This window comes from Nyctibius grandis, chromosome 7, assembly GCF_013368605.1.
Source record: "Nyctibius grandis isolate bNycGra1 chromosome 7, bNycGra1.pri, whole genome shotgun sequence".
NCBI classification, from domain to species: Eukaryota; Metazoa; Chordata; class Aves; order Nyctibiiformes; family Nyctibiidae; genus Nyctibius; species Nyctibius grandis.
In genome coordinates, this window is record NC_090664.1 from 17519187 (window position 1) to 17545954 (window position 26768).

Consider the following 26768-nt stretch of genomic DNA (forward strand, 5'->3'; position numbering starts at 1 on the left):
ACTGAACATACCTTTTTATTCATTGCTGCATAAAAATTCTGTGACTGATGATAATTTGTAGTGAATTAAATAAAAAAATTCAAATTACTATAGAAATAGAAAAGGATACCTGGACCTACCGGTAAGTTTTATGTATATTGTCATGACATGCCTTGATAGGAATGAGATGGGACGAGGGGACGTTGATACTCATTTAGTGGTACTGTGGCTTGGTGAAAAACTACAAATTTGACACCTAGAAAGTACCATTTGTACCTTCTAAAAGACTTTCCTGTGTCTGTTTAAATGCTGTTTACTCATACCCACATTTGTAAGTTTTGTCCTGATCACTGAACTAATAAGAAAGTAAATCTATGAGGATGAGCCCAATTCACTAACAGCGGCACAAAGAGTAAATGTAACACATCCACTAAGTGTATTTATGAGACCTGTCTACACTGTTCTGTCAGCTTTCTGTTGAGAACCATGATTGTCCTTAGACATAAGCAAAGTGAAAGCGCCCCAAGGTGAAGGGACCCTGTCTGTATCTACGCTGCTTGACCTAGGCACGAGTTCTTCAGACATGCTGATTATTCCATAAGCCTTTCTAGCACCCCTGAGAAATCTCAGGTAGCCCTTGAGTTGTGCCCCACTTGTGATCCCTCAGGCTGTTTGCCGTAAGGAATTCTGTCTGCCTCTCACCATTATCTACCAGCTCTTCTGATTATCAGGAATATGTGGGAAGGAGAGAGAGAGAACATGAATCCAGACCCCTAGGCTATTAGCCTTCTTCAGTTTCCAAAGAGCTGTCTATACCTGTATCTGGCATCATGCAATAAAATAGCATAACAAGTACCTGCCTCACAGGCTTAGCCTGCCTGAATTCTTGGTGGAACACGATGGCCTTTCCCACTGGAGATGGGACAACCAATACATCCTACTGTCACCCTCCATCACTCCCTACCTGAACACCCTCTTAAAGAAAGCTTTGCAGCTTGAGCTTAGAATAGCAGAGCCCACGAGACTCCTCAGCAGGGCTGGGAGAGATGGAAAACCCTTATGGAGCTTTTCTGTGGAGGAAAAAAGTGTGAATTTGGAAGTAAGGTACCTGCCAGAACACCAAGTCAGGACGTAAGCTGTGGGTTGTGGGAAATTGTGTCAACACAGCAACTTGGAGCTGTATGAGAGGGAGGAATAGGGAAGTGGGTTGGATGATACGGGACAAGGTAACGACAGGGACTGTGTGGCACTGTATCCTAACTATAAATAACTGCTCTGCTCTCTCAGCACACCCCTGGTTTTGGACACAGGCTGCAGGCAGGCCTCTTACCAGTTCAGAAGTGATGCACCTGAGCATGCCTCTGCTGGGTTTTGGGAAAGGCTGGGTGCCAAGCCCAGGCTGATCCCCCACACCACAGGCCTATGGTCGGCCACCACCAAGAGATAAAACGGCTGCCAGCCCGGGTAGGGGCACGGAGCTGCTGAGCTAAGATCTATCATTGCCTGGTGCAGATCACGCAGCAGGGAAGGTGTTGCCAGGCAGAACAGGGTCATCTGGCAATGCAGGACAGGGGGGCAGGTGAGGGTGAGGAAGGTGAGGAAAGCCCACCACCCCTCAAGGCCAAAGGAATGGGGAATGAAGCTGCCACAACTGTGTGGGTCTATCTGCATGGAGGCCTTCTCCTGGCTCTGGCTGTGGTCAGTCACACTTGTAGACTGCCCCCATGGACTCTCAGGAGAGATTCCCGGAGGTGCGGGTGGAGGCCATCCTGCCCAGCACTACCGACAGCTGAATAAATTTCCAACGTAGACATTTTTATGTGGCAGTGTATGCTTTCAAGGGTACTGGGCCATGCAGTAACCCACATCACTCTGTGGGGCAGGCGGCAGCAGCCTCAGGCAGGGGTCTGGCCTCATCAAGGGTGAGGACAGTGCTTCCCCACAGCACCTCAGCCAAATGGCTCCAAAAATGTCCCTAAGGACCACCTGAGACTGAGAGGAAGGACACCCGAGACCAAGGGGAGGTGGGCAGCCAGGCAGCTTGGCATCAGCGGGCTGGCTGTGGCGTGACCTTACAAGACAATACAAAGGCAACCACAGAAATCAAGATATTAAGACTTGTAATCTGGAGGTGTTCTTGTTTTGTGAGTATGCACAGACATTGTGCGTACGTAACAAGAAAATGTCTTCTCTTTCCACAGTGTGTTAAAAAGAAAATAGCAGGTATATAGAACAGTATATGAAGATTCCTTATTCCTTTACTCACTGAAAACTTTACATATGTAACATAGTATGGTGTATATGTTTGCAAAACATATATTTACATCATTAGTTATTCACAGAATAATGAATTAATTAAAATCAGAATATTTCTGATTTCAAGATGAAGCAGTCCTATTTGTGTTTTTTGTTTAAAGGGAAATGCATAGGTCAGACATTAGATCTGGGATTAACATTATTCTCTTAGTTTCACACATAGATTAAAATCTTAAAACTTTGTGGTTAAATCTCACTACCTCCAAAAAAGGGATAGAAATCCTCTTTATCCAGTCCCATTTGTCCTTCCCTGCTTTTGATAAATATCCTACAGTCATCTGCAGAGAACCTAGCAGTGCCAAGAATATTCAGACCTGGGACTTCCTATTGTTCTACCTCTGTTAAAAAATACAGAAGTGGAACAGGAAGAGAAAAAGATGCTGATGAGCAGCAAAGAGGAGCTTTCCACTGGTAGTTCCATGAAACACTCCTATGAAAAGTTATGCCAGGCTCAAAAATAGACATCAACACTTTTCTACCACTACGAGTGAAAGGAAGCACCTATCATCTATATATTCTTGCAATAAGGAAAGTGTGTAGGCACATGGACAATTTGACACAGTCCATGCAAAAACTCTTATACTGTCAACCACTCCAGCTGTGACACCATGACACTGTTTATTTCAAACTTTCTGTAGAGAAAGATGGTTTTCTCTAGTGTAGCATATTAACATGGATACAGTAGCCATCAATTCAGCCACATGCTGAACTCTTGCAAATGTGCAACTCACAAAAAATAAACCCCTGCCAAATAAAGAAATCTGGCAGCATACTAAATAAAATGTAGTACAGTTTTTCTGCAAATCAAATAAACAAAATAGCTAATAAAACTCTAAAAGCAAAGATTTCCTAGTGGTAAGCAGATCAAGCCTAGAGAATGAAAAAGATATATAGGAAATGAGCAGAAGAGTTGGTTTCTCTTGGCTTATGATCAGGGTATTTAAAGAAATGCTTTCTTTCCTGAAAGTCAAGGGGAAGAAAAAAGATGGAGACAAACTACAGCCAGTTCAAGCAAGGCTTTTATAGCCCTTTTGCTCTGGAAGCACATAAGACATTAGGCTGTTGCTGTCTTGAAATAGCTGCATCAACCCTACACTTTTTTCCCTCTACATAGTTGTTAGCTGGATACTCGAACAAAGTATCTTCCCTCTTCTGGCATTTTGATGTAAGGTAACCAATTTATTGTTGCCACGTTTTTTTTTGGTAAAGACAACATAGCCCAATATTTTATGTGTGGATGGTATGGGTTTTCATGTCTGTGTCTAGGTGGATTTAATGCATTAGTAGTAAGTTAAGTAGTAGGTTAGGAAAAATAAGTTGAGTTTTGCTTCCAAAATGTGTGCTTAATCACCTGTTTCTGAAACAAACTTTATTTTATTAACTGATTTAAATAAAATCAAGGTTTTAAAATCTTATTGGGAGCTAAGTGTTAAATACTTTCCAAACTTGAATTACTTTAAGTGTTCATATGTGGAATTAGTTGGAAAACTTGAGAAGAGATATATTATGCTACATTTTCTTGTTAGAAGTCCATTATCCAATAAAAAACAGATATTCTTATCCAAATGAAAGATGATGCTGCTTTATATCATGTTTTCATTTGGCTTTCCATGTATTTATCTTCTCCTTCAAATTCTAATCTGAGTTCATTAATACTATCAAGGAAAAACGTACATATTTATTTATTTTCCTGGATCAGCTTTTTCACCATTCCTAAGTATAAGCATTGCATTTGTCATTCTTTCAACTTATTACCACTAGCTTGGTAATATTTACTAAGAGTCTTTGTTATCACACCTACAATTCTATGGGGTTTTATTTTTCAGAATCAAGGGTTAGACATTACTTGCTCCTCTCAGCTGGAGCTCTGTAATCTCCTGAAGTTCCCAGTTCTGATTTCCCTATATTTATTCTAACTATTAATCTTGCCTTTAGTTCTTATGGTTAAAGTCATCATCCTAACTTAAAACAAAGCACTCCTTGCATTACTGGAGCCAAATCTAGATGATGCGCTGTCTTTAACCACAACTCCTGACCTTGCAGCCCACCTTTCCTTTTCCTGCACTCATCTGCTTTGTATAAGCTGAAGAACTTTTTTTTGCCTGACGATTCTGCCTTTGAGGCAGATAAAGATCCAAACCACCGCAGAAAGCTTTGTAATGAATGCCAACACCTTGAACTACACTCAGGAACTAATTAGCAGTTAATGTAGTAACAAGTCAAGAAGCTGTTAATTCACACTAAAAAAAAAAAGTCAACTCTATGTGAGCAATTCATTGTCAGCACACTCAATTAGACAGAAGTTTACAACTAGCATGTATGTATAGTACATATGTACACACACATCTGTCATGGACTGTATATATACACACACTTAAGTTTACAGGTGATACTATCTCACTAAAGTACAACAAAGTATAATTTCTTGAGTAGAACTTACCCTGGTTTAAGAAAACAGCACTTATTTTACTGGGAAAGATGTACGAACTATGGACCCATTCATTGTTAGGATCCTGCAGGGATGACAGCTTGTATGTCATTGAGGAACACACTAACTATTGCAGGTCACAGATCCATTTCACGTCTTTATTTCCAGCAACCAAAAGGAGTCAGTCTTCCCTCATGCCTCTTTGAGAAGAGATCCTCTCCATGAGCAATGCATGCCAAATGATAGGGAGATAATACATAGCAGGATCTGCTGCATTAGTATAAAAAATTGAGATTGGCCATGTCTTCTCATGACACTCCCAGTAAGTTATGCAGGTTCACTGTGCTGTAGTGTTTCACTTATAGCTATGTTACTGCTTATAATTTCAGCTAGGGCACAGCAATACTTTTTAATAGGTCCTGTGCACTGTAGTTGGGCACCCCAAGGTGTCCTGCTCTGCTGCCATGCTCCCTGCTGCTCCATGGACCCTGGGGGTTTCTGTGTACTGTACTTGGAATTCCTTTCAGAAAGTAATGCAATTGCATGGCTTAGGAACAAGACAGATATTTCCCATGATTCTTTTTACTTCATCTGCGTTAGCACCATTTTCAAAGAGCTGCTAAGTAGCGTGGAAAGAACACCAGTGAATGTCACAGTCTCCCTGAATGAATATAAACAAATTGCCACCAGCAAATCTGCAGTCAAATGATGGCCTGTACCTCAGGGCACTGAGGGTTTACAAGATCATTGAAAACACATCGTTCCTCCTCCTGCATATTTTCTTCAAGTAAATGTACTGCATGGTATATTGCTTTCAGACTCAGACAGCAAAATCTTACTAGTGCTGCAGGTAATCTGTCTCAGATCTTCAGGATGTCAAAAGCTGATTTCCTAGAACTGTGCTGAGTTCCTCTTGGAGTGATAGTGACAGAAATCTGTATATGAGTTCCCCTCAGCATGAAGAATCACATGGAAACCTCTCAAAAAATATTTTACTACTTATCAGTAGCTAGTCTGGTGCTTAGTTTGGTGCGGGCAGATAAATCATCATATTTTTTTGGTGACAATGAGCACAGTTCTGAAGAAGATATTATCCTCCTACATCATAAAACACAGCACAGAGACAGACGCAGGTCCACACATAGGTAGTTATGAAAGTGTTTGTACAGTTAGGATTATATAATTATGCTGTAACCACTGATGCACACTGGAATCCTATAAGGAGCTCCTGGCTCAGCTCTAGCATTTAAGCAAGGTGACTTGTTAGATGGGTTAAAACATTCTCAGACCAGTATAGGGCACTCAGGTAAGCAAAGAGCTGCCCCCACTACCCAGCAAAGTCATGTGGAATAACCTGGCAGGACTTGGACACCTATTAGTTCTTCTATGATAAGTATATATCCCTTTGTACTTTGCAGCAGGTCAGTCTAGCCCACATCTCAGCAAACCTATTTGCAAACTTGTTTTAGTATCTTGCATTAAAATACCGTAAGATTTGCAACAAAGAAACATTCAGTGTGAAGAGAAAGCACTTTAACATGAGAGGACTCAAGCTAACTTGCCACAAATATGAAGTGTACAGTAGACCTTGCAAACCAGGAATAATTGTTCTAGTTTGTTCCCATTCAGAACCCGACACATAGGGGTTTTTTGTAAAAACAAGTAGGAAGGTCTGTGGCTTTCATCCTTGCTAGAGGGTAGTTCCCTGTTTCACTCCAAAAATTAAAAAAATAAAAAGTAGCATATGTAGAAGAGTATATTTGTCTGTATGGCTACCTGTATACTGGGTCAATACCATACTCCCCTTGTATGTGTTAGCATCATTTGTTTCCTTTCTTGATACAATGATTTTGTTATTGTTGCTGTCAGTAGCAAGGGTGACAATGGATTTGTTATTCATGGAATTATCTATCTATGACTGGGAAGCAGACCTGACTGTAGCACTCGTATTTCTATAATATATCTATAATTATGCATTCAGGAAATTTGACAGCAAAATGTCAAAACAAAAGCAGATTTGCTCTGTTGAAGGTATTTGAAGACAAACAGCATTACATCAGAAGCTCGTATCTGGTTCAGACAGTCTGTTTACTACAACAAAAAAATAGCTTTTTGAATTACTTTCAGCTTTCCATACCTTGTATTAAAAGGCTGCTGTGGTGCCCTGCCACTTACTTATCAGCAGAGTACGGGGCAAAGATGAACAGGAGTCACCAAAAGAGTTAAAGGAAATGATCACTTCAAAAGACTGATTTCCTGTAGCTTTGAAAAGTGAGGGTTTCCTTCAGTAGCATTTAATAGTTATAGCTGAGTACTTCTACTTTACAGGCATTGCTAACACTCATGTGAGGCATTATTGATTTTCACACAAGAGAATGTCTGCTTGCTTGTTGGAGCTACAGTACTGCTCACAGGAGGCTGTAACAAGCTCCAAAAAGAAGCAGTGATAAATTCCCTTGTTCTGTGTGAGGGACAATATACTCCTTTCCCTTACCCTCCAATACCTACAGTCTGACAGCTTCATACATCGACGTTTATGAATCACCGAACAGGCAGGAGGAGCTAATTCTACGAAAAAATTAGAAGGTGATACATTTCAGATTACAGTTGAAAGTGGAGTTTAATTGTTTACCTAAAAGGAAGTTAACACCAAAAGAGTTTTGATCTCCAAAAGACTTTGGGTTTAATGCATTAAATCTTTCAAAAAGATACCATTTCAATACCTCTATTTGCGATGAGTGTAACAAAATTGCAATTAGTACTAACATCAGGCAGAATCTTTTGCGAGAATCTTTTACATAGGTGGTAAAAAAAAGACTGACAGGGAAATTAGGTTTCTTGCTACAGACGCAGGTGTGACTTCTGTACTTGCATTGAAGGTTTCCAGCAGACCCAGTGTAAAGAGACATCTGAGCATTCAGTCTGGAAAATCTATGGTGGCTGTCACACAGCACTCTCTCTCTTCACCTTCTTAATTCTTATTTTGCTTTTGACAGTTGGTAAGTCATCTTTTTAATGGCTCACCACAGTTTTAATGCACAACTTCAGACCAAATTGTTTGAAACCATGACTTAATTCATGGAATCTATTAAAAAATGTGTTGACAGCCTTCATTCCAGAAAGAAAATGTTAATTACTTGTATCACAGTAGCACTCAAGATTCAGGCCATATTGCCCTAGATTATAGATATGCATAGTTCTTGTATCTCACTGTTTTTTTCTCAAAATGGAATTGACTGATGTGAAGTACTGTCATACTTATTTTGCACACCGCAGAGCTAGCTGTTATTATGGTATGGGTAAGGAATGGTGCCAAAGGCATTTTAAGGCAGTGTCTAAGGTCTCAGAAAGGTCTTATCGCCGTGTCTCCTGAGTCTTTCTCTGGCACAATAAGAAAGAATCACCTTTCCTGAGGAGATAATGTTGATATGATAGTAGAGAAAGTATACAATGGAGAAATGTGACTTAAAAACTAGCTGTACCTACCTGATGTTTTGTATTCTGAAGATCAATTTTGAGATATCCTTGGGTTTGGGTCTCAGAAAAAAATACTCTGCAAGTCCACCAAACCCAAAATGCTTCCAACTGGGCATTTAAAATCTGGGGCACGCAGATCAGTGGCTGTTTGTGAACATTTGCTCTTACAACTGTGATTTGACCTATATAAGAAAGTAATTCAGAAAATGTCTGGAGTCTTATTTTGTTCAACAGATCTGTAACTGATATGGGCTAATGAAATATCATTCACCATAGTTCCTAGCCAGATTCACAACAACTTCTTGGTCCATCTGTTCACTGAAACCACAGCATTTTACATATCTTTTTGTATCCGTATATATAAAGTCTGTATTTAGCTTCCTCCACTATATTTACAGTCCTTTCTCAGTCAGAAATACTGAAATGCGTGGATTCAAGAAATAGAAAATAATATAGATTGGGTACAATAAGAACATAAATCCTCCTTTCAAACAAAAAAAAACAAACACCAACATGCTTGAATCTTTACTGAATAATCTTTTGCTATTCAAAAATACATTATTTGTGTGAATTCACTTCAGAGTTCTTGCTCTTCTACCAATAAGGAACCAAAACCAGCAAAAGTGAACAGCACATGAATAATGAATAGGCTAAATATTAATCATTCAGAATATTCACTAAGTACTTAGAATTTTTAGCTACTTTAAAAGAACGACAACTTTGTCGGCTAATGATATCTTCAGCAAAAAGGAAATGAAATTAATAAGTAAGGATTTTATTTTGTGCAACTTGTGTGGATGGTTGTTACCAAGCTCTTACATATATATTTTTCTTACAGATGCTGGTTACATGCTGGAACAATAATCATATTTCATATTTTTTAAATACGCTCCTCACTTATTCGTTAGAATTTCTGATTAATAAGTTGTGTTTCTCTGTTTATAAGACATAGATAAAGGCAAAGGATCTTTAAATTAGTTTTTTTTCCCAACAATATCATTTAGTGCATATGTAAATGAAGCCATAACATTTAAGAAATGTGCCAAGTCATAAACATTAAAGTTTTTTATTGTCTGAAAGGATCTGCATTAAAGAGTTAAGCTTGTCTTCAGCACTGTGGCTGTTTTCTTTTATTGTCTTAACCGCCAGGAAATGAAGCCTGATTATAAAAGACTGATGGAAAAAATAAGTTAAGGGAGTCCACGGTTCATCTATGAATTTTTAAATAGAGATACAGACAGGTAACTCTCCTGTTTATACCTAGTCAGTCTTTATAGAAAGTATGTAAATATATTTACTCTCAATAAAAAAAAATTTGAATCCTCAAAGTTGTAGTGTCCCACTGATTTACTTTTCTTTCTTTTTTGAGTAATAGGCTGTTGGTGAAAAGGGGTTAAATACAGTTTCTAAATGAAAAAGTGTTTTATTGTGTCAAGTGTCAGGAAGTGAGTAGAGGTGCAAAGGAAAGAGAGCAAGAGAATAAGATCGTTAGAGCTGATACCATGAAGCATAACATAAATTCAGAGATGACAGAGCAGGTGAGGTCTTTGAAATGCAGCCATCACAATAATGTCACCTACAGCTGAGAATCCACAGAAGAAAAAAAAAAGGAGGAAAAAAAAGGAAAAAAGAAAGAAAAGAAAGAGGAAAAAAAAAGGCGGGGGGGTGTGGAGAAGAGAAAGAAAAAGCATAACCACAATCCAAATGTGATCTAAATACAGAGCAACAGACTTTACTATACAGAACCTACTGAAACATTTGTTTTAAAAATCCTGTCTAGTAAGCATTAAGTAAAATATTAAGGATACCATGGAGACTTTCCATAGAAAGTAAGTAACTTCTCTTTAGCAAGTAACTTTCTTGCAGTGCCAGATTCTGTCTTATAGAATCAAATTAGAAATATAATTTGCATGAACATTTGGCCCTACACATATTATTACTCTGACTGTTCCTTTTATCTTGTCAGATACCACAAACTTTGACAAGTGTATTTGTGCTCACTGTGATAAATTCTCTAGTAGTGCACATAAGTGTACATATTTGCCCCAATAGAGAAAGTTATCTTATACCAGATACACATTTGTTTTCATGTAAAGCTTCTTCATGCCTATCCAAGGAAATGATTGCAGGAAATTTTCCTTCTATTCTTTACTCCTAGTGCCACAGTATTTCACCTCATAGGCAACACGTTACTCCTCTTTACTACAGCTACATGCATCCCATTGGTTTTGCTGCCTGAGGGCAAAATCCTGCAGTCAGGATTACTCAGACAAAGCTCACATTTAAATGAATAGAAGTGTTACTCACCTAACGCTAAAAGCCCCTTGTCTGGTTATGCAAAGAACTGATATACAAGGTGGGCCAAGCTTTCAGCCAGTATAAATCAGTGTAGCTCCACTACAATGGAACAGAATCACTGTGCTTCAGCCAAGGAAGTGGTGCCACATGTACTACCCCTTCATACTATAAAGGAGCTATTTGTTACATCAGGAAACAGGGTTGATGCTACAGCAGCCTTGTCAATTAAAAAAATAGAAATTTAAACAAAAACCCTACTCCACAACGTTAGGACTCCTTCGGTCCAAATGTTGCATCTAGTTATGATGAGAGAACATTTAACAAATCATATTTCATCAAAGAGCAAACTTTGCAGGGCTCATACAAGATTCATTCCTGTTTACCTTACATGTCAGATTCCTAGCAATTTCTTTTGCTATTAACGTCCTAAGAGTTACATTGCATCTTATTTAAGTTTCAGAGTTGCAAAGAGGAGGACTACGAACTTTTTGAGAAAAGGATTAGAAAGAAAGGCACCAGAAGTCAGTGTGAAAAGTGAGCACTATCTAGAATAACAGTGCACGTCAGACTGGTAAAAAAAGAAAAGCAAGACATGCTGGCAAAATCAAAAAGGAATAAAAATTCAAACCTCTATGTGTTACCAAGTATTCTGAAACTAAAACAGCTTTAAAAGTTTGCCAAAATAGGAATCTACTTGTCAAGCTTCAGTAATTTATATGCCATTTGCTTAAATGAGAAAGTCAACATGGGACAATGCTCTAATAATCAACATTTAACTTGTCATGCATAAGCAATTACTTCAGTATCACCTTTTTCTATGCCACAAGCATATGTCTTATACTTACCTATAATGGAAAAAAAGGACAAAGAGCTAAAGAAAAATTTATAAAATATAGACATTTTCTAGAGTGGAGAATTTCTGTCCAACTGATTGTTTTTTAAACAGACATGACGAAAACAAGAGTCTGTTTAATTATTCTGTAATTGAAATTCTGTAAATTGAAGCTGACTACTGCAGAAGTTATTGGTGTAAGGCTTCAAGAAGAGAAGTGCAATAAGCTCTAGTTTGCTTTCATTGATGGCTACTGGTGACAAAGTATCCTGGTTTGGGAAGGTTATTTTGGGGAATGAGTTCCTTTGTCCTGAGATCTATGCACTCCAATGAACGAGTCAGCCATGCAACATGTTTTCAAAGAGCTTTTTAAAGTAGATATACCAACTGATGATATTTTAGACCTCCTGTCTACATACTACTCACCCAATATTTATGATACAGTTCTTTTCACAGTTATTGGCACATAAATTTGACTGCTTTGAGCAGGAGAGGCTGGACTAAATGATCTGTAGAAGTCTCTTCCAACCTCAACCATTCTGTAATTGTGATCTTTTCAGAGGAATATCTCTGTTCTTTTTAGTATGCTCTGTTTCAGGAAAAGGTTCAGCTCAGATTTAAATGGTCTAAACTCCACCTTTGCTCTTACATACACTGTTTTTTAATAGTGAAATGTCTTTGACAGCGTGGAGTTACCTTGTGAACTTTTAATTTCTGTAGTACTCGCACAACTACATTTGGCTTGGCAGGGGAAAACCCCAGAATAACTGGGGGAGTGACACTCTTGGACTTGAAGTCCATGCCCTGATTCTTTTATTTCTGTTGTTCTAAATTGTATTTCTATTGTGTACTATTTCTACCTGTATTCTTACTTGTATCGTGTTATTTTTCAGTTTGTGTGACTCTAGCAAACAACACTACTTCCATGCTGTATTTTCTTCTCCTTGGCCAAGAGTACGTTCAATGAATTTGCAAGCAACTTCTCAAAATCTGGTAGAACAAATAGCAAAAAATGTTCCCAGTCTTCCTTATTACCCGGCTAAATCTGTGTGCCTAGCATATCACCATGTTGCATCTTTTCCACTGCTCTTACCTGTGACAGCTTTTTCTAATATACAGCTTTTAGATCTGACGTATGGCAGGAGTGGCCATATCAGTTCTCTAGTGGCAAGGGACTACTTAGTGATAATAGAGTGTGTTAGGCAAGTACACAAAGAAAGCAAAGGCTTGATCCCAGATTAAAAGGATAACAAGAAAGTTTAGTTTAAGAAGTTTTATTTCGTAGACAGAGTGGTGGACTTTATGCAGGATATAAAGCATGTCTCACAGCATGGGACTACCCTACATAAGAGATTTTCTCTCAGTACATAGGTCTTTGAGTACAACTACCTTCTGTGGACTTTGTGTGAAAAGTAGCTCAGCAGCAAGACAATACAGCTCTTGCTGTTTCGTGATTTCTCACCAGAATTGGAGCAATGATGCTTATTTCCTAGTGACCACTGAGCTCATGACCTGCCTGCCCCTCTCCATGACCTCGTTTGTAGCAAATCTCAGCTAAATCAGAGAGCATCCTTATACAGCCCAGGGAGCATCATGGAGCAGGATGTTAGCCAAGAATGGCTATTGCATGTATATCTGCAAGCATATCTTCCTCTTTACAAAGGAGCTGGATGCTGCAGTGCTGGGTACCACTGACAGGCTTCAGGTTGAATCACACAGATTAAAGCAAGGGATAGTCACAAAATTAGTTAAATATTTTCAGCAATGACAGAAATGGATAAAATAGTGAATCAGAAGGAAATAGATATAGTCCTCTAGAGTGTTTTATAACTTGACTAAAGGTATCATGGATAGCAGGGACTTTACAGGCTGTCAGCATTAACATTAGCAGGTTTTAACCATGACCTGAGCTCTGACAAGCTGTTTCCACACTGTCAGTCTTTCTGCTTGAGCTGGCAAGTCGTATATAGTAAAACTGTCCAGACTTTATCTGTGCAGTTACTTAAAAAGCTTATCTGGTGCATTTGCCTGTCCCACCAGTACAAAGAGAGCCTGGAAAAGTCTGAGTGACCTGTTAATCTGAGCAATCTTATTGGACAGTTAAAAACAAAACATCAACATGTATCGCCAGGTTGGCTTGAGAATCCTCATTGCTTTCTATTTCAGCAGATTTTTTAGAAAATATCTCACTGCTGCTTACTGCAGGCATTGATTAAAATGCTATTTATTAAAGAGTTAAATAAAAGGAATTTTCCCACCTAACCACTAAAATGGTAATTAAAAAAATGTGGAGTATAAGGTACTAATGATTTAGGGGTATCTACGCTCTTGATTTTCAATATCATCTGGCCTTTTTGCTATGCCTATGAATTCAGCAGCACTTTTCAAATCCTAGCTATGGGCTTGCTACTGTGCACTCGGAATTGCACAGGAAGGAGATCAGAGTCTGTAGGATCGCAAGTGATTTGCAGCATGGCAATCTTGCCAGGTCTCCAATCCAGACAGCAGACTAGACAACAGGGAACTCAGCTGCTCCTCAATCTAGATATAGCAAATAATGCTTAAGTACTTTTATAAATCCTGAACTCACTCTACTGTGCCAGGTTATATCTGAGTAAATCCCTTCCTTCCTTCCTTCTTTAACCAAAAGTGGAAATTCATTTCCTAAAAGATCTTAAATTTTCTTTAAGAACAAATTGATATTTACAATTTCTAGCAGCACAAACCTCTGTCTGAACAGTACAAACAAAGTTTATAATTTCATATGGAAAATGTGGACGGGTCAGACTATAAGGTGAAGATTCTAAGTTATAAATAAAACAAAATGCCTACTTAAGATAACATCAAAATAATCAACACTAAATATTTATATTTCCCTCTCAATGGCTGGACCTTCAAAGACTCAAGCCAGAAACCTGACTTTTTCTAAGTACATATGATACTATTATTCTCAAGCAGAGTTCTTACTATTGTGTATATAAAACTTTCCCTATGCATAAAAGTACCCATCCCTTTATCCAGACACTCCTTAAGCCCTCGGCACGCAGCCATTCTCTCCACTTGAAGAACTGGTGCGTTAAGCCACCTACAAAGTCGTTACCCACTCTGACAGATTAGTGGTAAAGAACAACCACAAGGCACTGAGACAGGGATGGTTTTCTTGGCTTCGCCATTTAAAGAAACAAATCCAATATATATGATTAAGTAGATAGACTGCGCCTACCTGTAGACCACTGCAGGCAATCCTGAAGCCCTTAGATCTGTAGGCAACAATAATGAGAGGCTTGCTTTCTTGAAATCTGCAAACTAAATAAATGTGTGAGTGTAAACCTGATGCTAAGAACCATGTATATGAACTTCCACATGATGATTACTACATACATACAAGAGTTGGAAGCTTTCTTTTCTTTGAAAAGAAATAAAATAATCTCGGAAGTAATGTTTTCAAAGTTCTAAGGTTCTTTTCCTACAATCCCAAATCAGTCCAAGGAAATCAAAAATAAAATCCGAATAAGTTGCTATTGACATTTCAATTGCAGATATAAAAAGGCAGGATCTGATCCTCCACCTATAAAAACCTGAAAGGTCCTTATTGAATTTAATTGAAGTGATGGTTTCAATGTAATTTTTTAAATTAAGAAAGGTTTCTCTCATTCTTGTTTCAATAATGTTACTGAGTTGTGAATCTGAAAGTTATTTCTTTTCTCTCATATCTAGTGGATTCATGGCATTGCTTCGTAAGTTTTTTGGTTTGTTTTGTCCAAATGACCAATGAGCACCATCATATCCTAAGCCCAGGTCTTCTAAGGGACCTTGTATGCTGAGACACAAGTTGTCAACTGTTTTCACGTCTGAATTTTCTGTGTAAAACAGGTAAACTCTGTTTATTATATTTGGACAACATTGTCTGAAATGTAATGCTTTGAAAGCCATTCTGAATGTATAAATGAAAAGTACTATAGGACTGCCAAATTGCAAACCACTAATTATTATCTAATAGTGAAGTGGCAAAACAATGTCACCAGATCTAAAAACACTAGCCCAAAATATTGGATCTTGATTTTTAGTTCCTAAATCTAAACAGAAGTTAACAGTTAGGAATTATCTTTATCAATCTGTGGACTGGATGTTTAAATCAAATCATCCATGAAACAAAACCTCCTGAAATGCAATTCCATCTGCAAACTTCAGGGTTCCCTCTTAATTTGAAAATCTAATGTTGAACTCTGCATGTATGTACAGTGGAACGCAACAAAAGAAATGACAAATGAACCATTTAAAGCAATCACACAGAAACTGGCCAGAGCAGATATTCAGACTTGTCTTGAAATACATTCTTAGGTATGTGTGCTGTTAACTCTGAAAGGTAAGCTACTAATTATTCTAAAGGTATTTGTGTCCTCAGCCATCCAAAGAGCAGATTAAGCAATTGATAAATCAACTAAGCCCATGCCCCTTCACATGAAGGGTTATTGGCAGAAGAATATAAGACATAAAAAGAAAAAACAAAACCAAACTTTGCATGTTTTGTATAGTTTATGTGTAAATCTAGTCAGATTCAAGAAGCAATTTTTTGTTAGTTTTACTCTGCTTTTAATTAATCTTATTTTTTTTGCTAGGATTACTCTTGTATGTGTAATTTTTTACTGTTCACCCTCAAGGAAAAAAAAGCCAGTGAGTTTCAAAGGAAAGCACTGGAGGGGAAGGTTTATGGATCCTAGGGCTCCATCTCAGTCATTCCAAAGTTACTACAAAGGTCCCTTTTTGGACCCAGTTGTTCAGCCATCAGACTGCTGTGAGTGAGACACTAAAGCCGAAAGAACACAGGCAAGACAACAGCCGGTGCTGGAATTGGTCACAGCAAACTCCGTGCAGAGGAGGTTATTGTTCTGAAGAGTGTCAACGGGCAAACGTTTTGAAATCTGTATTTGCTGCTTTGCAAGAAATTTCTTCACAAAATGTCCTTTGCCAGACACTAGGGAATGGGGATGAACAAAATTCTTATTACAGCCAACTTCATCAGCTTGTAGATAGAATGGCAGCAACAGGCCAGCAAACTTCTGTACCCTGAATACTTCTTTCCAAGTGAAGGACAGTAATTAGCTAAAAAATGCAAGGTTGCTGAGCTGTTCTTCAACATTTCTGAATTTATTTGTAGTGATGAAGAGTGTGTTCTAAATCTCAGTAGTGGCTTATATTAATGAGGGTTCCTCTAATCCTTTCCATGCTGGAAATAAGGTGTTAATAGTTCTAAAATGAAATAGTACCTAAAACACAACTCAGTCATTTTCTTCATAGTTCAAAGTTATTTGCGTAAGATATATCACCCTTTGCAAATATTTACTTTGCTATGGCCAAAGACACTGCAAATTACATGTGATGGGTTTGAACTCATGTCTTTCACACTTGTCTTTGAGTCTGTGATTTTCAGTCTTGCTGGGTTTCAGAAAGATGAAGACAGAAAAATAATTTATTTTTCGAATAAGATCCACTGTGGACTTCAAAGTGTAAGACCAGGATTCTACCTATAAAATTTGATTACAGTCGGATTAAAAAGATGAGGGTGAAAAAGGAGCTGTATTCATGGGCTCATTACAGGCACAAAAAGAGGATGCTCATACAGACCATAGAGAATTTAAAAGATTTATTTATGATGTATTACTGTAATTTTTAATTTAGACATGCAAATTTTTTAATTTGCACTGACTGCTTTGCCTTAATGGTTTTGATTAATACTTGGAGGTAGTGTTTGTGAAAGAGATTTATACTGTGATTCATCTGCAAAATAATCAAATCATTACCAGCTAATGACAAAGATGTGAAAAATGATATAGATATTGTGTAACTCCCAGCTATTGCAGTGCACGTGAAGGTTCCCAGTACTTCCAGCAAATGTGGACTTGTGTTAATAACTGCTCAGAAGTTTGCTCTAGGTCCCTTCTAATTTGGTAACAAAAAAACATTGATCTTAATAAAGCTGCCTGATAAAAGTAGTGGTGATTAACATCCCAAACCTTACATTCCAGTGAACATGCCAAGGTTGGAGACAACCCTTCTCTTGATCCAGAAAGGAAACCCCATAGAAATTTCTAACTATGTCTGCATCTTAAGTACTCACAAACCATAAGGTCTTATGATAGACAAGAGGTTCCTCAACAACAAGAGCAGATAATATCTGTGGCTTTCATTATTTAAAAAAATAAAAAATAAATAAATTATTTCCTGTAGCTTTCTAAGCATTTTGCAATTCTATCTTTCTCACTTCCTGTCATGGAATTCTCCATTTTCTTTTCTGGGAAATATTTTACTGTAAGACTAGTGAAAGAATCACCAGGCTGCTAATATACGATATTTTTTTGCAACACAAGTGCATATACACAGATGTACATGCATAAACACTCATGTACACAACATCCAGAGTCTTAAAACTGTCTTTGGCTGGAGACAATTTCAAAATAATCCCATAAAATTAGCTAGCAAGATATTCTTTTGCTTGACGTCAAGCTGCTTTTCATGGATTTATAGCAGATTTTCCTTTTTTTTTTTTCAAAAACATTTTCCTAAAGAGTAGATGAATCAGAACTTTCTGCTGAAAAACAGGAAGAAAACAGGAAGAGAAACTAGTTGCTTACCAGTTTGTGAATTTACACCTCTCAACCAATCTAGATCAATAGATGTAAATTAGAGTAGATCTATTAAAGACAGTAAAGCTATCTGGCTTTAAACCAGCTGCTAATTTGGTCCCATTGGCTCCATGAATCTAAGGGTACTTTCAGTTCAGCACTTAAATTCAATTTAACTTCATGTTGCTGCTCCTCTCCTTCCCACTGCCAAAGCATACATTACTGATATTTCACTTGTATTCAGTGCTGATTCAATTCAGGTCACTGATCTGACAGAAAACTAACACATAAAAAAAAATACAGGTTGGTTTACTGATGTGACTCACTCTTGAGCTGTGCGATTGCTATAGTTGAGGCAAGACAAGTAAGGGGAGCGTGCAGGTGGGGAGGTCAGCAAAATGCCCTTTGGACAGCAACCTTCCTGTTAAATCAGGTCAAGCAATAAAGTCCCCTTTGTTATTCCATGGGATCTCAAGCCAAATGCAAGTCCCACAGAATGCATCCACATTCTCTAAGCTTTAATTTTCTAAGTAGAGACACTGTCAGACCTCTTCATGACCATAAATCTGTCCTCTGATTTTTCTTACTGTGCAATTCATGCTTTCTATCTGCCTTTCCACAACAGCCTCTAAAATTTCAACAGCCAGCTTATGGATTCACAGTAACATCTTCTTTTCTGCCAAACCCTCTTATAAAAATGCTTGTTTGTCTGATACAGTGATTCAGCTATTATCACTTGAATATCAAAACCTAGCCAACTCCCTGCCTTGGAGGAATGCCAGCCTGTGCTGTATACACTCATTTTTTGGATCCCATGAGCCTGTACAATCTATGTACCCTTTTCTGAGCACAAGCTTCAAGTGCCTGAGTTCACATATCAACTTAGACAACTGATGGGTGAGCTAACTCAAGCCTGACCTACTGCCAGTCAAACAAATTCTTCCTTCATGGCCAAGGTTCAAACCAAAGCCAGTCCTACACCACAGCTGACTTTCCCCATGTGGAGAAGCAGTCTAGAGGGTGAGCCAAATTCTAACCATGAGTAGCCAGAAAAGTTGAGCTTAAGTGTGAGCTTAAATCTAAATTAATGTGATAGAAGTGTCTACTGAGCCCCTAAATCCTTTCTGTTGAACTAAAGCTACACCATACTTCTCTCTGAAGCATGCTCTCAATTGTGAACAGCAAGTCTGGCCACTTTACCATTGAGCTTAAGACTTCACAGCTCTGCTTTCCTCAATGCTCTTTGCAGTGCCTCAGCTGTTTATTCATTCTGCCTCAGCTTTTGCATTACTGTGGTTGCTTCTACTCTGTCACTGTTCCGGGTAAGAAGATTTCTACAGAAACAGAGACTTGCGGGTAAAGTGGGGTAAATTAAAGCAGGAGGCAACCTGAGGTTTAAAAAACATCTACACAAACATGTCAAGGAAAAATACGTTTGTTCTACATAAACACACCGTGACACAATGTGAGTTACCTTAGGAACTGCCTAGATGGTGCTGTGTGGTGGCTAGCTGGCTGTGTGTTGCTGTATCTGCTCAGCTTTTGTTCCTGAGAATGTCTTGGAGTGGAAAGCTGTTAGTAAAATTGCATCACCTCTCATTCTGCATTACTTAGCTGTGCTACTAAACAATTAATTAGATCTAATTTTAAGTATCCATCACATTGCTGATTAACACTTTTATTGAGGTCAGTGTAATGTCCTGCAATTACTAAAAAAAAAAAAAAAAAATGTTCATTTTCTCTCCTGAAAGAAGGGTTAGCCTAAAATTACTGATCTGTGCGTCATGAAACCCACTGGTTTCAATATCTAGCTGTGATTCAGTCCAGAGGACTGTGTGCACTGACTTTTTAGCCCAGCTGACCTGCAATAAAACAGAATATTGTCAGGTAAATTCATATAGAGCTGGGGCTAGATCTGCAAAGCAATTTGACAAATGCTAAATGTTGCAAATATTCCAATATCTAATTTTTAGATACTGTTACAAAGTTATGCAGCCTGGCTTGTCTTGCTTGCATAAAGAAAATTTGGCAACTACGAACAGGATTCACAGAAGCCAACAAGCTAAGAACAGAGCTGCTGAACCAAATGCTGACAGAAAGAAGGATTTGGGCTGCACCACTCAAACTCCAGGTAATTCTATCTGGTCTGGTTTCCTGACCCTTCTGGAGATAAAGATTTAAGCAAGATGCGTTTACACACTTACCCATGGCATAAAATTTAGGTGCAATTACAAATTCAGAAACTCAAAGTTAGATGCCTAGTAAATCCAGGCACTTTCAAGGCTGGGAAGCACCTGAGCTTTAAGTTTTAAGGATCTCAGTCTATGTCGCTTTTGAAGTCATTCTCAATTACACCCACAAACAATCTCCTGCAGTCTGCCCTAATTCAAAACCCAGAGAATAGAGTGGAGCTCTTTAAATCCAACTGCTACTTTATTATTCAAGCAAAAATAGTACTTGAATTATATAACTTAATATATACATTTTAATAATTAATAATGTGCATTTGTGGTTTCTTCAGCCAAACTTTTTACAGCATTTGGATATGTAACCATTTCTTGGGAGATTTTTCTACTGGTAAATATTTCATATATCAGGGAATCTTAAAATGAATTCAATTTTCATCTTTACCACAGTGGTTTCTATGATGTATCCACCATTCAACACAAAGAGAAGAGAATTCACCCCAGTAATATATTGCTAGGGTATAGCCTTATGCTAAGACACTTGTTAAGTTTTGAAGAGGGTATAGGATTATTGATCTAAGTTAGTCAAATTCAGTGACTTTGAGAAGTTTTTTCTGGAAAAAAATACTTTTTACCTCCAAACACAGCTGCTTTCATTAGCCTCTTCTTGCACAACAATTTCACTTGTTGTTAGTGATTTCTTATTTATAAGATTTATGTTTTGTTTCCTTATCTCTAGTCATGCCCACAGCAGGACACACACACACATGCAAAACAGTGCTATTGTCCTTTATATAGTTTAATATGACATATTAAATGGGGTTTCTAGGGGTTTATCTGCATCTAATGTGCTTTATACACCAAAAAACTCCAACAATTAAGAAACACAACCTTCAGTATTTAGAACCAGTAAAATATTGAAATTGTGCAAGACTTGAAGACAGCTATACTGGAACACTTAAAAGATAACTACTGAAGCCAGTAAAAGTTGCAAGTATCCAATGGGCTTCATTAGGCAAGGCACTTATAAGACATGGATATTGCATTTATGAGGCAGGGTGATAGCGGCAAGGGACAGAAATGAATTGTGTCTTCTTTAACATAATCATATAGGTGGAACTTCATTCCACATTGTTGCAACTGGATGGAGCTTCAGTCCATTTAAAATCTCCATATTTGTTAACATTATATCATTTTACAATTTGAATAAGAGATTTCAAACATTTCTGCTAAATATGACCAGGCAGATCACAATGGGTTTATACCATTGATACGCAAAATCCACTGGTTTCATTCTACATGAGGATGAGTGAATCTGTGTGGCAGACTTGTTTCCCATAGTTCACCAATCTCCTTTTGAGTCTGTGAGAAGCCAAAACTCAGTTTGAAACTTAGACTTTTCTCAGATCCATTGTAAAACCACTAATTTACAAATGATTCACTTTGAGAATGGCCAGTTCTGAGCTGTGAAAGTCTAACTGTCTTCGGGTAAAAATTATGTTGGAAATCAGAGACAGAAAAGAAAATACCATGAAAAATTTGCATATATCTTTAGTGGTTTTTCCACCATGTGTGAAACCCCAATCTGTCTAGTTTTGGTTTTCACTACCAAAAGAAAAAAAAAAAAAAAAAAAAAAAAGACATCGTACAATTTCACTTTAAAAATGAAGGGAAAATTTTATAATAAATCAACAAACATTTTGTGAAGGCTCTTTTTCTTTTCTTTCTGGAAGTACACATCCTATATTATTGTAGCTGTTTTGAATCTGCCCAGATAAGCAACTGCATATGGTTGATATAAAAGTTCTGAAGAAAACTTGAATGCAGGAGGTCACTACTGGTACCAGGCCAGCTGCAGCATCACAGCACTAAGCTGTTTGTCAGCACATGAAACCTGAAGTACCATCGGTTTGTAGAAGTCCAGTGCTGTCAGACACAACCACACAGACAAAACTTAATTTGGAAGATTTCATGTAACCTCTGTGCCACATGTCACCAGGCTCCGTGAGCCACCAAAAGCTTCCTTGCATCCTCTAACAAACTCGTAACCAAAAACCAGTTTACAGAAGTGTGAAGTCCCACAAGAAGAGGACAGGAGAGGCTCTTTTCAATAGCAGATTAATGAAGTTTAATAAATCGCCTCAGTGGTCCTAGCAAGAAACTTCAGAGAAAGACAAAAGAAAGGCTACATGTTCCTGCCAACCTGACTGTGCTGGAGAGGAGGGAGGGGGGACAAGTTCTGCAGGAATTTGCTTTCCTGTGCCTTTGAGAGACCAGTAGAAACTCTGAAATACAGTATGTCTGCTATATGAGAAGGATGCACACACACCGCAGTTCAGTCTTATGTCAATCTCCCTCAGTTACAACACCACAGTGGATATCAAAAAACTTGTATTGCCGTTTCCCTGTTCCAGAAATTCAACTGTTCAAGCATGCAAACTCTTCCATAAGTTATCATATTCAAGCAATTTTGGTTCTTTATATTGCTATTATATGGAAAAAAAATAACTCCAAGAGTAGTTAGAAACCTTCTGCTAATATCCACTCTATATTTATTCATGATAATTTTAGAACCATTGCTCTTGAACCACTATTACCTTTCCAGTTAAATAGCTGTTCTTTATCTTTAATACTTATTCCTGAATGTATTTCTGAAGAATCATCATATCCCCTCTCAACCTTGTTTGTCTAGGCTGAACAAACCATCTCATTTAATCTGTCTTCACGAGATTAATTCTCCATTCCTATAAGCACACTAGTAGTCTTTCTCTGCTTCCATTTTAAGGTCATCGTTCATGAACACAAGTGACAAGAACTTTATATAAATTAAATGAGACCTTGTCAATGTTTTGAACAATGAAATAACATGAAAATGCCTTAGATGATAGTGTATTTTACAATTATAATAGACTTTACAATTACAATAGTCTTTCAAAGTTGCTCTGCATGTCAACTGATAGCCATCATCCAGGAAAACTAGTACATTCATATTTCTTTTCCACTATCTTCAACTGATAAATACATACTACATTCAAGAAAAAAATCTAGTTACTGGTCCTTAAATCCCTGGCTTTGCAAGCTGTGCTATTAAATTTCACCTCATCTCATTGCTTGCTTCAACAAAATCATCTGGTTCTCCTTGCCTGATGATCCAATCGTTTTGTTAAGGTGATGCTTCCCCGTTTTATTATCTGTACATCTCACAGATACACATGCACTTCTTACTCCTGTGTCTCCTGTATCACTAATCAATATGTTAAATGGGATCATTCCTGAGACCAAGCACAAAAACACTTGTGACAATCTCTCCTTTTGGCAGTTCCTTATTCTTCTGATAGTTCTCCATAAGAATAATTACTTTCTTCAAGAATAAAGTTCTATCCATTGTCATTGTCTAAGAAATTTATTATCTAATTTTAAAAGATACTGGGTTTATGCAAGATGATCTACCTTTGTGAAACCAGTGTTGTATTTAACCTATATTCGATTTATCTTCATGTTCTCTCCTTTAAAATCTAAGTCTGTATACTGCTGAAATCCTATTTACAAGTCTGTAGTTGCCTGGACCATTTTTTGCTTCATTTTTTAAGTATAGATACTATATTGGCTGTTCTCAATCTTTGCATAGGACTTGTAAATACACACATTAAAAAATTCTTGGTACTAGGCTTGTAGATGCTGTCAGTATAAAAACTGGATGTTGTCCAAATTCTCTGATTCTGAAGTATAGAAATGTAATTTTTGCCTTTGCTTGGATATAATTTCTATTGCTTTATCCTAATTTTCTTTAGATACTTTTGGTGTTGTAGATTGAAATTGTTCAAAACAATCACACAGCTCTGGAAACTCTTCAACTTCAGAAGCCTTTTGGAACATATCACTAAGTTTGTTATATTTAATAGAGTAATGAAAAAACTTCACGTCACTAAACTTCCTGCTGCTCTTACAGAAAGAGATGGGGAAATTCGAAAACCTTAGAACCATCGCTTAAGGAGGCAAGAAAAAAATTTAACCTTCAGAAGTGGGTCTACTGCAATACAGAGACATATAAACATGAAAAAAATTTGAATGACAGAACACCTCCTAATCTGTGTGGCCTTAGAGGAACCATCAAATTACAAGTATCTAGGCAGAGCAAATCTTGAACCTGTAAAGACTGAATTTGCAAAGAAATAACAGTTGTGGTGGATAGGCATGTAGAAGAGAAGTGATCTATCATCCTCTTTAGTCATCACCTTTACTGCAAAGTGATACAAAATATTTATTCAATACTTGATCCAGTCCTTGGTTAGCCTTACCTCCTTTTTTGATACCCCACCGTCAGTGTATTGAAGAACCGTTTCCTCCTGGTTTTTGCTTATATGATTAACAAACTTTAGCCATTTATTTTCTGCACTAATTCAGAAAGGCTTTGGAACAATTTAATTTTATTTCTATGGAGGCTGCTATTTTGAAGATGAACAAGCATCTTAAAGAGTAAAGAGTTCACAAACGGTAAACTCTTCGTTCATCCCAAGAATTCTGTGCTCTTCTCTCCAGTTTTTCCACTTATCTTTAACAATATCACAGCCCCTTTGAATTAAAATAATTCCATGTCTGATAATGATCCTCAGTATTCAAATTCTCGAGCCCTGAATCCAACTCCTCAATCTATTTACTAACCTGCCTATGTAACCCAAACTTGTCTTTCTAAAATCCCAAGCTTTGATTACAGCCTTTATTACTGTAGTAGTTAAGTGTCTCACAACCACTGGTAAATCTACCTTGCGAATTCCTCTGTAACACAGGAAAATACTATCACTGTTCTACAGGAAGAAGACAAGGTAAAGTAAGTGGTTTGCCTACAGGATCCATGGCTAAAGTAAGAACCAAACCCCATTCCTAGAAGCATCATACACGTGATAATTCTCTACTCAAATTTAATGTGAATATAGGATAAAGGTATGCACTGGACACAACAGTAGTCACCTAAATACAAAATATAAACCTTAACCTACTAAGTTTCTCTTAATTATACCCCACCCATTAGTTCAAGGTACATTTTTTTTCCTTGATTCTCTGCGCCTCCTTAACAAATATAATTTTTACCTGCTTACGCAATCTGGAGAAACTTGAGACTTCAGGGTGTATGCTAAGTGCTTCAAAAAGCACGTACGTTCAAATCAGAATGTGGTATAAAGAAAAGCATGCTGATACAGTTGCTGATGTATTTTGTCTCTGTCTCTACTTCTTGCATAATATCAGTGCTTGGGCTCCCCTCAGTTCTTTGGAAGGTATAGTCGCTTGGGGCCATGGAGATAACAACAGTAAACCCAAACCACCTGGAGACAGTATTTAGTAGATGATTAACCCAATGGTGAATCAGAAACAAGAATGTTTGAAACAGAAACAAGAAAACAGCAGGAAATAACTTGCACTGTGTAGCTGGAAAACCGGAGTAAAATCCTGGCCCCATCAAAGTTAATGCTTAATAATGCAGAAATTCATTCTTGATATTTATGATCTTTCCTGAATACTTCTAATGTCATTTATTTCATTTATGACAAAGTTTGAGATGAGAAAATGATATGGGACAATATATCAGTTAACATAATAGTCATGCACATACCTGTTTGCTTCTGTGTACTTGTATTTGCTGGAAATTTATAAAGATTCTTTTTTGTGATAATAGGAATAAGAAACCTGTAGAAACTTACCTCTTCTTCCTTTAATGCTGACTTGATCTTTTTTTTCTCTTGGAAGAGCTAAACAAACTGAACAACCAAGGTGGGAGAACAATAAAATTACTCATTGTGGCTTTATTTACTGCAAAAGCACCAAACAAGAAACCACTGTCAATCAAGTCTTAATATTTGTTGCTAGGAGAATAAATTAAGAGAAGCTTACAGTAGTCAAACTCTGAGGATGTTCCCCTGGTGTGGACACAGAGAGCATGCTCAGTAGAATCCACCTAGCTTCATCAGAGCTGGCGATCTTCCATATTGCTATCAGGGAGTCATTTGGATCCAGGTTTCTGCTATTTGAGTTGAGGAGGGGGCGGAGATGGGGTGGAAGGTCAGAGTCTGAGTGGACCTACAAATCATGGCTAATATTCTCAATGGGTGCCAGTTTTTAAGAGCCCTGAAGAGCTTCCATGAATAACACTCACGGAGCTGCAGTCTCCACTGAGCAGGGCCCCAGATAATTTTTGGTTTGTGTGTTTGCAGTATTTTCTTATCTGTGTTTGATCTTATTTATGCTCGAAAAGTTTCATATTTAAAGGAGACCTGAGATTTGGAGGGGGAAGGGGTGGGGTGTCTTTGGATTTTTTTGGAAGAGACAAATATATAACATAGATAGGAAGAGGTCTGTATAGGGGAGGAGAGCAAGAGGAATAACATAGGGACTTTTAGTATTCTCTATTGTCATCTTGATGATGTGGGCTTTGTCAAGCCTGAAGTGAAGAACCCACCAGGCTCCCTCTGAGCACAGCCTTAAATTGAAGCACAATTGTGCTTCACTGTAAAGTCACTGGGACTACTTTTGATGATCCACATAAATTAGGCATGTGTCTAAATACGATGCGGGACTATGAAAGTTCCATTTAGAAAATACCATGAGGTTTTGGAGGACGTTAATAAGTGAAATCT